This window comes from Lepisosteus oculatus, chromosome 11 (genome assembly GCF_040954835.1).
Source record: "Lepisosteus oculatus isolate fLepOcu1 chromosome 11, fLepOcu1.hap2, whole genome shotgun sequence".
NCBI classification, from domain to species: Eukaryota; Metazoa; Chordata; class Actinopteri; order Semionotiformes; family Lepisosteidae; genus Lepisosteus; species Lepisosteus oculatus.
Window position 1 is genome coordinate 40,611,593 of NC_090706.1, and position 14,161 is coordinate 40,625,753.

Genomic DNA, 14,161 nt, shown 5'->3' on the forward strand with positions numbered 1-14,161 from the left:
GATCTATCTATAGAAAAGTTATTAAGATAAGGAACTTCACATCCTTTTCGTGTGCCCGAGCCCTTGCAGGTTACAAGAATGAATCACAAGTCATCACGTGTCATGGGGTGAGCTCCTCTTTTTAAAAACTAAAGTCGACACCCTTTACTTTATTGAGTTCTGGGGACTTACCAATGAAAGTTTTGATTGTGTTCGTACCCTGAGGTGGTCTTTTAATAGGCAGATCTCAGCAACCAGACAAAAATAATTCTCTTCATCTTATATAGAGAAATATATATTTTTTCGAACAAACAAAGCCTAGCTCTCTTTTCAGGCTGTATTCAAACTTCTTTACGGAATCCCTTTCTAACAGTAATTTAGATAAGCTTCTTACCTGCATCAAAAAACAATGTTTCTTGCAAACTCTTTTCCAAACTCCATACTTCAGTTGTTCTCTCAGTTTCTGAAGCCAGACACTACAGGTGAATGAGCTCCTGTGTCCAGTTTGAACTTAATTGTCCTCAAATCATCCCTCAAGCAATTGTCTTCTTACCAGCTGGCCAGCTGAGGCTGAATCCCACTGCCTTCTGGGAAATGTGGTTCTGACCAGGACCTCCATCGTGTCTACACCAACCACGCACATGCGACAGATATGAAGGACTGTACCAATGTTGCATTTATACAGAAACTTTGAAGAGGATTGTGGGTAATTTGTATTGTGGAATCTGTGTTTTCTCATTCTTTTTCCTACATTGGAAACATATTTTAATGAGTATTTGCTCATTTCCTTGCAAGGACACCTTATAGTATAATTTATAATGTTTCAGTCTGCATATAACACAATTACACAAAACATCAAAGTTTTTAGACATTTTCACTGTACTGTACATCAGTCAAATAAAAAGGTCTCGGTGAAAGAAGAAAAAATATTAAGCATTCTTGGAACATTGTTAGCTGTACAAGATAACTACACATAAGAGAAGAGTGTTTTGTCCAGCAAATTGTTAGCTGAATTTGGTAATGAGTGGCAAATTATATATTGATAGTGAAACGTTTAAAGAACATCGAGGCACAGTTGAACATCTGCTATATGAAATCCAGATACACAGGTTCAGCTTCAGCTAAATTAACATTTTCATTAACCTCTGAGGAACCAATTAGCACAAACACGTTATTTCAAGTGACCAATCATTCTTGCCATTCCACTGTGAACTTACCCGGCACCACAGAGAAACAAGAAGAACAAAAGTTATAAATAAGAGTAAAAATGAAGGAATAAATAAGGGCAAATGTTGAAAATTAATCTGAATTCTGATTCTGTCAATTGTTCTTAAAAAGAAGGCAGACTTGATCCAGGCTGTAAGCCTGTTAATAGGACTGTGTGGTATACTGCAATAATAGCAATAATTTAGATCGATTGCTGAGGTGTTAAAAGGATGACCCTCAATTGCCATACAAGTGCTGTCAAAATCATTGATTTCATCTTCTCCTCCTCCTCTTAGAGCGGTTTGATTTTTCTATTAACAAAAACAGTAAGACCGCAAGCTTGAAGGATGTTATTGAAAGCCCATAAACAGCATTGTTTTTCAGATTTAAATAATACTACCGTTGCTTCCATGATAATATAGATGGGACATCTCGGGAAAGTATACATTCTTCTTAAGTCATTGCGTAGGTATCAGACATTTTTGGGAGGAGAATAAATTGTTCTGTGGAACACATGGTATGTTAACATTTTCTCCCATTGACATGTATTGTTAACAGCATTTGATCCTGCTGATATGAAGTCTAGCTGTGTGCTACATTCTTTAAAATTAGCTACATATTTTAACATAGTCTCTTCCTGCCTCGAATGATCATTTTCATGCAATCGTATGTAATTGTTCGGCATGAGAAGACTAAGTGGAGATGTGTTTCAACTCTTCAGATTCCCTCTAAACAGACAGTCAATCGTGAAGCAGAGGACACAATGGGAATCACGTGGGAAGTGGTCTTGAAACTGAGAACAGGAGTTACACAAAGGAAAGTGGGAGTGTGGAACAAGCTACCCAGCCACATCGCTGAAGCTGAGATCCTGGCTTCTTTCAAAAAAAAAGTCTGGTTGAGATTCTGAGATCTCTCTGCAAGCAAGTGGGCTAGATGGGCTGAGTGGTCTCCTCTCATTTCTGCCTTGTGTTTTATATCTTTATATATCAGAGAAAAGACCATTTTAAGATAGTGTGCATTAATCAATATAGTGCCTCTGCTGCTGCTGTTTCCTCTATGCTAAATGTGGCACAGGAAACAACTTCTAGAATGGCAAATCACCTACATTTCAGAAATCAGCAGCAATAATTTTCTTCTTCCCTAGTAGGAATTCTTCATGTGCCTCATTTCTGTTGGAGAAAATGTGTAGGGCGTGACTTCCTGTATAATTATCCAAGCCCAGCAAGAAAACACCTCATAAAATGTTAATAATTCGCTTTAGGAATAATTACCAGGAGTTTAATGAACAATTACTTACGTTTTTAATTTCCTTGAGCCCAGAGCAGCATTCCCTTATGACCAAGATTATACTAAATTACTGTATAGTAATAAGACTTGTGAATAACAAAGGCTTGACAATATTTTATTCCCATGAAAACTCTCTCCTTCAGGTCTTTTTATTTAAGATGTAATAGAACATTGTATGTGTCCAAAATGGCCCCAGATATTTAGAGATCAGGTCATTTTCAGATGTACTGTTCCACATGCATCATCCTGCCAGGAAGTGTGCAAATTCCTGTATTGTACTATAAGTGAAACTTGGATAAGCTCATTCAAATTCAAGGCACGTCCCTTGGGAAGAAAAATATTTTAAAATTCAAATTGAAAACATGCTTTTTGTGTGTAAAAAATTTGATTAATTATTTTTGCAGTATCTATCAGCAGGCCTTTGAAGTTATAGTGCTTGCCAAAAGGCGACATGTACAGGCCAGTACATGCAAAACTAAAGGTGCTGTTTTCTCTTGTATTAAAACATTGCGTGTTCAAAAAAATATTTTTTTATCCCTGCCCATCCTGATGACCTCAACAGTTTAAATTAATGAGCGCTTATCTGCCCTGCAATCGCTGCGTCGCCTTGACCTCCCAGCTCGCGACTTCTCAGAGACCTGCGCAAAAGAATCTGGGGTGACAGTGTCGTTTGTTCTTGAGCCCCAAAGCTCTGATTGTTTTGTGTTCTGTATCCATCTCACTTTTGGCTTTGTAAGGTTCTTCTAGTTCATGTTATTGTGAAATGTGTTTTGCGTGCGTTGTAAAGAGCTTTGAGATGCCTGCTTTTAAAGGCACTATATAAAATAAATATTTGGTGGCATATTATTAGCATTATTTATTTTCCTGGGAAAATATAAAGGTTGTGCCACTTTACGGAACTAATTGCTTCATCATCATTATCATTTGTATTGATTCCTCAAGACTTATGTCTGGCATCAAACTTTCAGACTACGTTTCAGTCATACAAAAATCCATTGGAACGTGTTGATTTTCCAAGATAACTCCATTGGACAAAATATCAGTACTGTTGTCTCCGTTTTTAAGTGGACAATACCACACACATTGTGATTCACAGTGCAGACCTCCAGTTCACCTACCTGCAGGTCTGTACCTTGCACGTCAGCCTCTCTTAAAGACCCACTTTCTCTCTAACATCCCTGCCCGTCCTGATGACCTCAACAGTTTAAAATAATGAGCGCTTATCTGCCCTGCAATCACTGCGTCGCCTTGACCTCCCAACTCTTGACTACTCAGGGACCTGCGCAAAAGAATCTGCAAGAATGCAAATGATTCCACAGCACCAGCCAGCAGACTGCAGATAGAGCATTGGAGGAAAATAAAATAAGAAAATATACAGTATCTTATATATGAAAGATATTAAAAGACTGGTTGTGCTGCAGGACAGGATAAAATAATTTATTAACTCAATACAGACGAGAGTAGAGGATGTAGCTGTGATTTGGTAAAGTGCAGCATTTGACTGTACGCACTGTTAAACTCCACTTTCATCACCTAAAACTTCCCCAGTAACACAAACGATCCTGCAGCCCTGCAGGGTCACGTGATGCAGTGTGTCCCCAGTCACTGTTTAAAAATTTAGCATAAATGTCTCGGTCATTGTTATTATGAATAATGTTGCATTGATCTTCCCTGCTCTTGAAGTGAGATATCTAACTTTAATGCGAATGAAATACATCACCCAACGCCTGACAGACTCCTACATAAACAGAGCTGAGATGAAAGCAGAAGCATGCAGACTGCAACTGCACTGTGGTTTTGAGCATGCTTCAACAGCTATACATCTGTGGCACATGAATACATTTAATCAACAGTGGAATATGTCGGGTGGTGCACATGCTGATCAGAAACGTAATACCACCACGCTTCTGTAAGGCTTTTCCAGACGACTGAGAAGAGAGTGAAGTCAACGTGTAAAGAGAAGCAATGATGCAGGGGAATAAGAAAAGACGTCACATTCCAGCACTGTAACAGCTGTCACATACCCAACACTATTATTGAGCTCATTTTTACTTATTTTTTATAAACAGAATTTATTATTGTTATTAATAATAATAATAATAATTATAATAATAATGTTGTTGTTGATGTTATTGTTATCATGTAGCTTTGTGCTCATTGTGCTGATACCCTCCTCCAAGGCAACTTGCAGTTAATTATAAAATTCATTTATATGCAAGGTGAGGGTTGACTTAATACAACAAGCTATAGACCTAAATAATTAGTGAAAGACACTGCAACAGGGTGACATGTGGTACAAGTGATAGAACGATTCAATAGCAAGCATGGACAAACAAAGAAGTGGATAGACCCGGTCTTCAGTAGTGAGCAGTGTAGGAGTGCGGTGCTGATAAAGCAGTATGTAGGATGCAGTAGACTGCCTGAGTTTACAGTTTAGCACACAGTGCTACAGGAGGTGGCATTCAATTGCATAAAGACATTAAAGTAGATCCAACTGCCTGCCTGTTGTTGTTAAAGACCAATTACATTCTTTGTAAGAGAAAGCCAACTAAAATCCATTATGCCTAAATTCAAATTCAAGATACAGGTATCACCTACAGGTACTGTATATAGATTTCTTCCTCAGCTGAAGCGGTAGGATTATTTCTTTACTTGAAGTGAAGGGAGTTCACTGAGTCCCTAGCTGTATGTAAAGCGTTTTGCCTGGGCAGCTCATTTCTTGCAAGATATCCTAACTTTCAGAAATCCTAAAAATTAAGATGCAGAAAATCACAGACTTTCAAAGAAAGACAAACTTAACAGGCACACAGTGTCATCGACTGAGGTCCTGAGAGCCAATTTCCACAGACTTTCACAGAGAGGCAAGAGCCAGACATGATCAGACAAAGTGATCAGACGAGTGGAGAAGAAAAAAAAGTAACAGCAGCAAAAAAACTAAGCAGGTTTTGAGACATTCACACCAGTACGGTACTGATACGTTCACACCAGTACAGAAATAATTTCATTGTTTTATTATCTAGATAGATAGTTGTTTTGAAAATAAATAAAATAAAATATTTTTTTAACACACATTCATTAGGGACAATATCATCCAGGAATTTGATGCTTTGTGAATGTCTGGATTATTTGGCAGGACAGGTCTGGTTTAGTGTGCTGGGTCGCAGTAGGCAGCTTCCTGGCCACAGGAACTCCTTTGGGCTGCTGGAAATTGAATGCGAAGGGAGGAGTTTGAGTTCAGTTATGTACCTGGTTTGGTGGTGATGGTGATTAGGGGCAGCTGTGTGAGATTGACTTGGCACTGGTATTTAATGTTTAATGTTTAAACGTTGCTTTGGTTGAACTCTGTCCCAGCATTTATAACTGAAGGCTAAGGATTCATAACCTAAAGAACCATAAATCAAAGCAGTAAGCACAGCATGAATGACTGATATTTTAGGTTATTTTGAAGGAAACAAAATACATGCAAAATGAAATATGAAACCACCATCCTAGCAATGACGTTGGTGACAGACATTTCATGTGCAATTAAAATGTGTGTGGTTTTCATTTGAAGTAATTACAATTTCAATGTTGGTTGGTTGGCTTAAAGTCTTTTTTCACAACAGTTCTTTGTCTGCATGACAGGGGGCCAGTCTAAGGTGGGCTTTCCCTGTTAACCCCCGAGATGCAAGCTAAAATAAACGTTGTTTGAAGTTTTAATAATAATTCCTTCCATTTGTACTATGGTCCTTTAATCCCAAAGGGTCCCAGAGATCTTTCCATACAGTGGGGACCTTCTTCATTCACAGCTCAAGTTCAAGTTCAGTCCCACCTGGGCGATGCACAGCAGATTAGGTAGAGCAATGAGAAATTACTTCTCCAGGGGGATTTAGATTAATCCCAGAATGTAACTTACCCAGGATAATAATGGGTTAACACCCCTAATATTATCTGTCCTGGGACTTTAAATAACCAAGTAGTCAGGATATAGGTTTAACATCTCATCCGAAGGATTTGAAATGCTACACCACAGTGTTCCCAGGTACCATACTTGTGCGCTGGTTTGGTCATTCTGGTCCAGATGGAAGAGCACCACCTACTGGTCCTCCAGCACCACTTACGGCAGTAGCCTGGTTTTCCTTGAAGGACTCCTGTCCCCCTATTGACCAGGCCCAGCCTTGCTGCGTGTCTTAATTCTGACAAGATCAGCCTAGAAGGTGGAATCATTGCTGGCTCTTTTGGCACTACATCTCATTTGAAAAAAGGGATCGTTTATTTAATTGGTTGAATGAAGCCACCATTTATGTTTCCAAGGGCAACGCAGGGCCCACAGTTCACAGCTGCTCCTCCCCAGGAAAGGCGAATGGATGTGTTTGAGCTCCCACACAGGCCAGTCCAGGGAACAGTGGTACCCTTGCTGCCTCTGACACTGTCTCTGCAGACCAGAGGTGCGTACGGTACAGTGCGTACCCAGAGTACTGCTCAAGTCCGCATTCCAGCAAGGAGGCAGCCGCAGTTCCTTGATGTGCTGAACATTTTTACTTCCTTGTCTCTTCAGTTTCTTTGTAATTGCTCTGTGCAGCAGTGGAGAAGGGAAAGGAACGGTGTCAGAACCTGTTTCGCACAGCTCCTCCAGCCTCTTCCAGTCAGATTAATCAGCCTCTCTCGCGCTCACGTGTCCAGCTCTCAGTCATATTCTCCTCACTGAGCTGCTCTTGAACTCAGCCTCCTTGCGTCCAGACTCCCATCATTAGCCTTTCTTCTCACTGCTCAGGTGGAGCTGGAGGTGCCAATTAACACCACCTGTAGAAGCTGACCTCCTTCAGAGAAAACCCTCAGACTGCTTTGCAAGCAGAAGCTCATTCCCAACACCTGAGCTGTGAAGAAGTGGGCAGAGATGGGTTTCTTTCTCATCTCTCCAAAATGCTCAGGAAAGTATCACCTTATAAGCAGAGCACCTTGTGATTGCATTGAAATGAAAGGTGCCATATGCAAATATATTTTATTGCTTAACCCCTGTCTTTCCTACCTGACGGGCTGCTCATAAAGTATTGTGGTCACCACCTGGAGGAATGTCTTCGTAACTGGAGAGAGAAGGAGAAATAATCAGGGATATTCTTCTGAGAGGAGACATTGCCTACAGTGCCTTGCAGAAGACACACCTTGCCAATGATGTACTGTAACATTTTGTCACACTACAAATAATCGAATTACAAATGCTTTCAGCCTGCATTGACTCAGGATGGGGGATATTTATGAGAAATATAATTTTTTTTTTACTTTTCTTTGCAGTTCTGGCTAATCGTTAACATCTGGGACCCATAAAAGTGCTCAATACGAGCTTTCGACTTTTGATTAAATGTCATTTATGAAGAGACATCATTGGGAGGGGGTATATCCAGTACACTGTCCGCATCCTCCTTGGATACCAGATGTTCCACCTGTTACAGTTCCATCATCCAACCACCAGGGGGCTCTGAACCAACAGGCAACTATCTCAGTTACTCAGGGAAGACTCCGATGACCTAGACCTCGTCAACCAATCCCAGCACGTCTTCACCACCGCGCCTCCCCTTCCCAGCCTACTTAAGCCCAGCTCTCTGGCCCTCCCCTGCTCACTATTAGGTTTTCACTGTGGGAGCAAAACCTTGGCAGCACATATACTAAAATTGGAACGATACAGAGAAGATTAGCATGGCCCCTGTGCAAGGATGACATGCAAATTCGTGGAGCGTTCCTGTTCACAGACCTTGCTTCCCTTTTGGCCTACGGATTCTAGCCTTGCTTTTGACCATGGCTTTTGGATTCTCCCTCAGGTATTTCCAGCTTTAAGACCATTTGGCTATTTGTTTGGACTTTGTATTTGAATGCCCCCTGTTTAACTTTGGTTTCCAACTCTTGAGTTCCCTGGACCTGCAGAGGGTCCATTCCTTACTATTTCCTTCACACCACCCTTTCCTAGAGAGTCAAAGTCTATTAGCATTGACATCTACAGCAGTGAGCAGGCAGGACACAGGAGTCTCGGTCCCAACAGCAGGGAGTTTACTGCCCTGTGGGCAACGGGGGGCGTGCTAGTTGTTAGAGGAGAGGGAGGGAATGGAGGAAGTGTCTCATCATGATACACCCGGGGGAAATGAAAGAGAACAGAGGGGATAGCATTATATAGTCAAATATAATATTATATCATTCTAATGTATATGGCACTATTTCATCAAAGATGGGGATGACAGTCCAACACCGGGGGAAAGGAATGCTGCTGTGCATTTCATTCAGTTCTGTTACATGCTATGTTATGATTCAGTAGGATAAAGATTCTTTTTTTTGAAAGCATTTATGTTATGGTTTAATACAAAGGAGTCTTGTGAGAGAAAGCGAGGTTCGGCACTTCAGGGGATAAGAGAATTTCACAGGAGTATGGCTGTTGACAATTCAAATCTGATCATTAAGAGTTGCTGCACCTGTAGGATTTAGAGGTGAAGAGTGTTAACAGACGAAGTATCCTAGTCTGAAATAACACTCCCCACATTTTTTCTCAAGTGCTCAATTGCACATTCTGAAAGTATTAACACAATTTTCAACTTAAGACAAGCTGAAACTGTCCTCATTTGTAAGGCCGCACACATACTACAGTTGCTAACAGACAAAACGCAAGATTCTGCACCAGATGTTCCCTTCAAGTATTTTCATTTTCAGTTTGCTGTTGCATGCAATTAATCTGTAATTATTAGTTTTGGGGGGAAAAAACCCACTCACAACCAATATCAATCTTGTGTTAAATATTAATAAAATAATTATGTGAGGTAGTGTTTCTTACCCTTTACAGACTTTGCCTCGTTATTTTTCCTATTTTTTGTTTCTGTTCATGCTTGTAGCTTTGCGTACTTCAGCTGTATGTCAAAAGTGCAGAGAGAAGTGATTAGTCTCATTTTTTAACTAGTTACACACAGTTTACACCTTACATCCCATGGTGTACTCATAGTATACAAGTAGCAGTACAGCAATTTCATCAGCTGTCCTGTTAATACAGTAAGCAAGGACATTTTTTAAATGGAAAAACCAAATATTTTGCGCACTACCCCTTTTTGTTTGATACGAAGCGTGCACTGACCATGATCCCTGTCCGTGTCCGGCAGAGTGAACGCCAGAATGAAGCCGTTCCTCTCTGGAACCAAGACACAGCAATAGAAAATCCCGGTTGCAATATTAATGGTCCTTAATGCATGAGGTGTGAAACATGAGCCCCAGAGGAAACAAATTGCGTAAGGACACGCACAGCATTACATTACAACACAGGCGACAGAAGAAATAATGAAACTGAACAGGCTGAAAATACACACAAAGAGAAATCTTCTAAATTGATTTGTCTTTGATTTTAGGTGGAGACTCATTTCAAACAAAGAAATTATACAAAAACATAAATCAATTAGCATGCGATAATTTGCTTTTTGTTAGGCTGGGGCTCTGGAATGAAATTTTTCCCGGTAAGCTTTGTACTGCGTCTGAAACGTTACAGGATCTGAAATTTAAGCAATGATTTTTGACACACTAGTGCAACTTTCTAATGAGAAATAAAAGTTGCGTTTTGAATGTTACGGCGTTCACCTCTTGACTGTCATATCCTACTGTAAGTCCTGCCGTCACGGGATTCTGACCTGAAAAGAAGGACAATAACTGTCTCTTCACTTTGTTCAGTAGAAAACTGTTCTATCATTGCAGGTGAGATACTGCTGTTGTGCCCTTACAGGATAATTTACCACTCCTAGCTGATTAGCTCAGGTGTGTAGGACCATTATTAGGAATAATGGTTAGGGCACAGGATCAATCCCTCTGTGGGTTGTTGGCTTAAACTTTAGAATAAGTGATGGTCAATTCAAATTAAGCCTTCATGCTCCAGAGCATATTTCATTTCCTTTCTTGCATTCTTGTCACTGAGTGTGGGGACACCCTCCTTTACCCAAAGGGCGATGGGGGTGTGGGACCAGCTGCCAAGCCATGATGTTGAACCCTTACAAGAGACAGCTGGATGTGCCAATAAAACATGTCAGTGTGAGAGCCCCCTGCCTAGAACACCTAATAATTTCTAATATACATTATTTCACTGGCCTGTGGTTCTACAAAGCAATGGATTTTATACACTTTTAACCCAAAATAAGCATTTAAACACTGACTTAAGAACACTAGGCATGCTTGGCTCGTTTGTTTATTTTCTAGTAGCTAATTGATCCGAGAATTTCACATTCAACCATCTCTTGAAGGTGGCCAGGGTATCAGCTTTGGCAGCCTGGCTGGGCAGCTTGTTCCATGATCCCACAAGCCTTTGTGTTAAGAAACTCTTCCTGTTCTCTGTTTTGATTGCCCGTGTCCTCTGGCTCATTTTCCTGCTTCTCCCAAAGATGTGCGCTGGATTGATTTGATCAGTGTTCTTATTCTTAAAGTACAAAAATCAAAAACAAATCAAATGTAAAAACTGATAGATGAACCAGGGTTAGTGGCTCATGGGGTGGGTAGAGCAAAGAGTAATACATCTCATATTCAAGCTGCTCAGTGACTGGAGACCTAGACCCAGTAAAACCCCAACCTTTGTAGTTGAGAAAGCCAGGACTGTCCCTAAACACTGATTCTTATAAAAGAACCTGTGGGATTCACCAAAGCTAATTTTGCAGCTTTTGTGTATCCCTCTACAATGTCAAATCCACACAGGGTGAGTTCATTTCTCTCTCTTCCCATCAGGCCATGAGCTGAGCAACTCCCTCGCTTGTGAAAGCAGTCCAGGATTTATGTCTCTCTACTTTCGGAGCCCAAGGTTGTCATCGGCTGTTTCTCTATTTATCTTTCTAACCAATAGCTGCCGAGACGCAGTTAGGCGGTGATTAAGTGCATCTCTCGGCCCCCTCTGTATTCGCTTGGAGGTGTGTGGAGGTCAGACTCTTGGCGAGGAATCAAATTTATAGCTGCCATCATGAAGAAAGCTGTCCGGATTTTAAGTGAGTCGACCACGTAAGGCCAAGCTTAGGGCACCTGGCTTAAGATGTGAGACAGCCTGACTGCTGCCTGTCCTTGCTGGACAACCTGAAGATCATGAGGAGCTGATCGATCTTATTGGAAAGCCTTTCAAACGCTGATTATGCCTTTCGGCCCTGGCAAAGGCCATGATTCAGAACTCTGCATCTGCCGCTTCTCACCTCCTGCGCAATCTGACTCTCTCTGATTCGCCATCCTCTCTGCAACACCTGCAATTTGTCTCCTTTTGGCCCGTTTTGCCACCATTCACCAAAGGAAATTTAAAACATATGTGCCTTGGACAGGCGACAGCTCCAGCTACAGACTGTGCTATCTGATAATAATGTGAGCTGGGAAAAGTAATTTATATTTCGGTATCTCCTCCTGAGCCAACTGATAGTCATGGTGTCTCCAGGCAATGAGATGTGATAGCTAGCCTTTACAATCCCGTGCACAAACTCCCATTTATGTAAAATTCATATACACCCGTGTCCATTCCTACAAAAGGCATTCCTTTTCAGAAAAGGATTTCCTTTTACCTCAGCTTCTTTGCCAGGGCAGAAAAATGATCACTGCATGGAATGGGGAGAAACATCAGACTTGTCATACATACTGTACTGTACCTGTTAACCCTACATTGTAAGACAGCCTGAATCAGTGCCACCCTCCAGTCTGCTGTACCGATAGAATCCTATTGGTTTACTGACATAAATCTAGTCATAGTGTAGTATGTACTTACTTAGTACAGAACACCTCGACTGGTGGTGGGACACTATTACTCTGAGACTGCTAGAGTGAGCCCTATACCTAGATATTTTTCTGCATATTGTCATGCTTATGGTTTATTCCGTGCTGAAAAGAGAAGAAAAGAAACACAACGTTTCGGCTGTGGAGCCTTCTTCAGGCTGTCTTGTTCATACAAGAAGCAAGGAAATTCTCGAAATGTCAACCGCATGACCCCCGAAGAAGGCTCCACAGGCGAAACGTTGTCTCCTTTCTGCATGGAATAAACATTTACTGTTCCTTTGTAGCTTACACTTGCTGATAGCTGCCTACGTGAACTACTTGTCATGCTTATTTTCAATAATCAAGATGTCTTTGGGTCTGATTTCCTTCATAAATGTCCAACACTACTACTGGATCTGTTTGTTTCATACAAAGGGATTCTGTGTCATGTTGTGTCATTTGTGCATAATATTCCAACACCGGAAATACCTCTTCTTAAGCACAAATGATGATTTGTCAGTAACAGCTGCATTGCAGAGTTACTGCAAGAAGGTAAGCACCTCCCAACACATTAAATTAAAGACCTCAATAGTCAAACAGATAACTAACTTAAAAATAAAAGGGATGACTGTTTCTTGGGGATTTTTCTTTCAGGATGCATTAGAATAGTTGGTGTTATTGCCAGTGGCAAGGATAGCATCTTCTAAAGTAGATAAGTGCTTAAAACAATGAAACAATTTACTTCTTAGCATTAACATGCTGTGTAAGTGAGATAACTTACCACTTTCCTTTTTCATTAAGAAGGAACATGTCACATCTTATTTTGTAGCTCGACATGATTATACAGCCTCTTTCACACCTCAGATGTTCAGAGATATTGATTAAGCTGTAATATGCACCAGGACTGAACATTTCTGCTTCTTTCTTGTGGTGTTAGAAACTGATCCCCTCCACCAAAAGCCGAGTGGAATTCGGAAATCTTTCAGTGAGGTTTTCCAGGCATAATTAATCTATTAAATAGTCATGCCCCCTCCCCAGCGGTACCTCCCCCACCAGGGGTGAAGATTGTACAAAACTGGGCCAGCAGCCACATCACCACGCAGCTCCCAGCTGGCAGCCCACTGAAGCCCAGCAGTGTGAACCTGGACAGTACCTGGAGGGGAGACTCTTGGGAAAAACTAAGGCTGCTGCTGGAAGAGTTGTTAGTGGGGCCAGTAGGGGGCGCTCACCCCACGGTCTATGTGGGTCCTAATGCCCCAGTATAGTGATGAGGACGCTATACTGTAAAAAGGTTCACAGAACTCCAATGCTAGAAAGAGAAAACCTAGACGAACAATTGACGCCTGTGGGTACAATTGATGAGGACGCTTAGGAATTCAGGCATAATAAGGAGACCTCATCCCAAGCCCATTTAATCTCCACCTGACCATAGAAATACCTACTTGAGAGGATCAAAAGGCTTCTCGCCCTCTCATGACCGAGCAGCACCACGTGGGAAAGCCATGTCTGCAGGTGTGGCCAGCGCTGTCAGGGACAAGATGGCCCCCAAAGTGTGTCTAGTAGCAATGCGCTTCATTGCTCATATACTGTAGGTCTTCAGACTGGAAACAGCACTTCAAGCATGGCATAAGAAAGGCACAGGGCGATATCTCATGCATCCAGGATGGGATCTTTTCTTTTTTCAGCAAAATATAATAGCAGTATCATATAGCATCTCTTCAAACAGAACCCCTCTGCCCTCAGTGGCACTATGTATCATTTCAAGCAGTAGAGGACCTAGCTGGGACTGAAAAGTCAAATAACACCCAGGAGAAAAGCCATCAGTACAAGGTGATTTACCATTTTTCAGTTCCTGCAATGCTTTCTCTAGCCCAGGCGGGGATATAGGATTCTCAAGTACACCAGACAGTAGGAGGAAGACAAGGTAATTGAAGAGATTGGAGGATCTGATTCAATTTTCCTGATCATATCGGATGTCTGAACT

The 14,161-nt window shown here is 41.3% G+C and overlaps 1 non-coding gene across 1 annotated transcript; it reads left to right on the forward strand.

Annotated features, from left to right (window-relative positions):
* The first annotated feature begins 8,089 nt into the window (after positions 1–8,089).
* Positions 8,090–8,197, forward strand: LOC138241911 (U6 spliceosomal RNA). The gene has a single exon (XR_011191202.1). It is a non-coding gene; the product is annotated as a U6 spliceosomal RNA (small nuclear RNA).
* Positions 8,198–14,161: the final 5,964 nt, after the last annotated feature.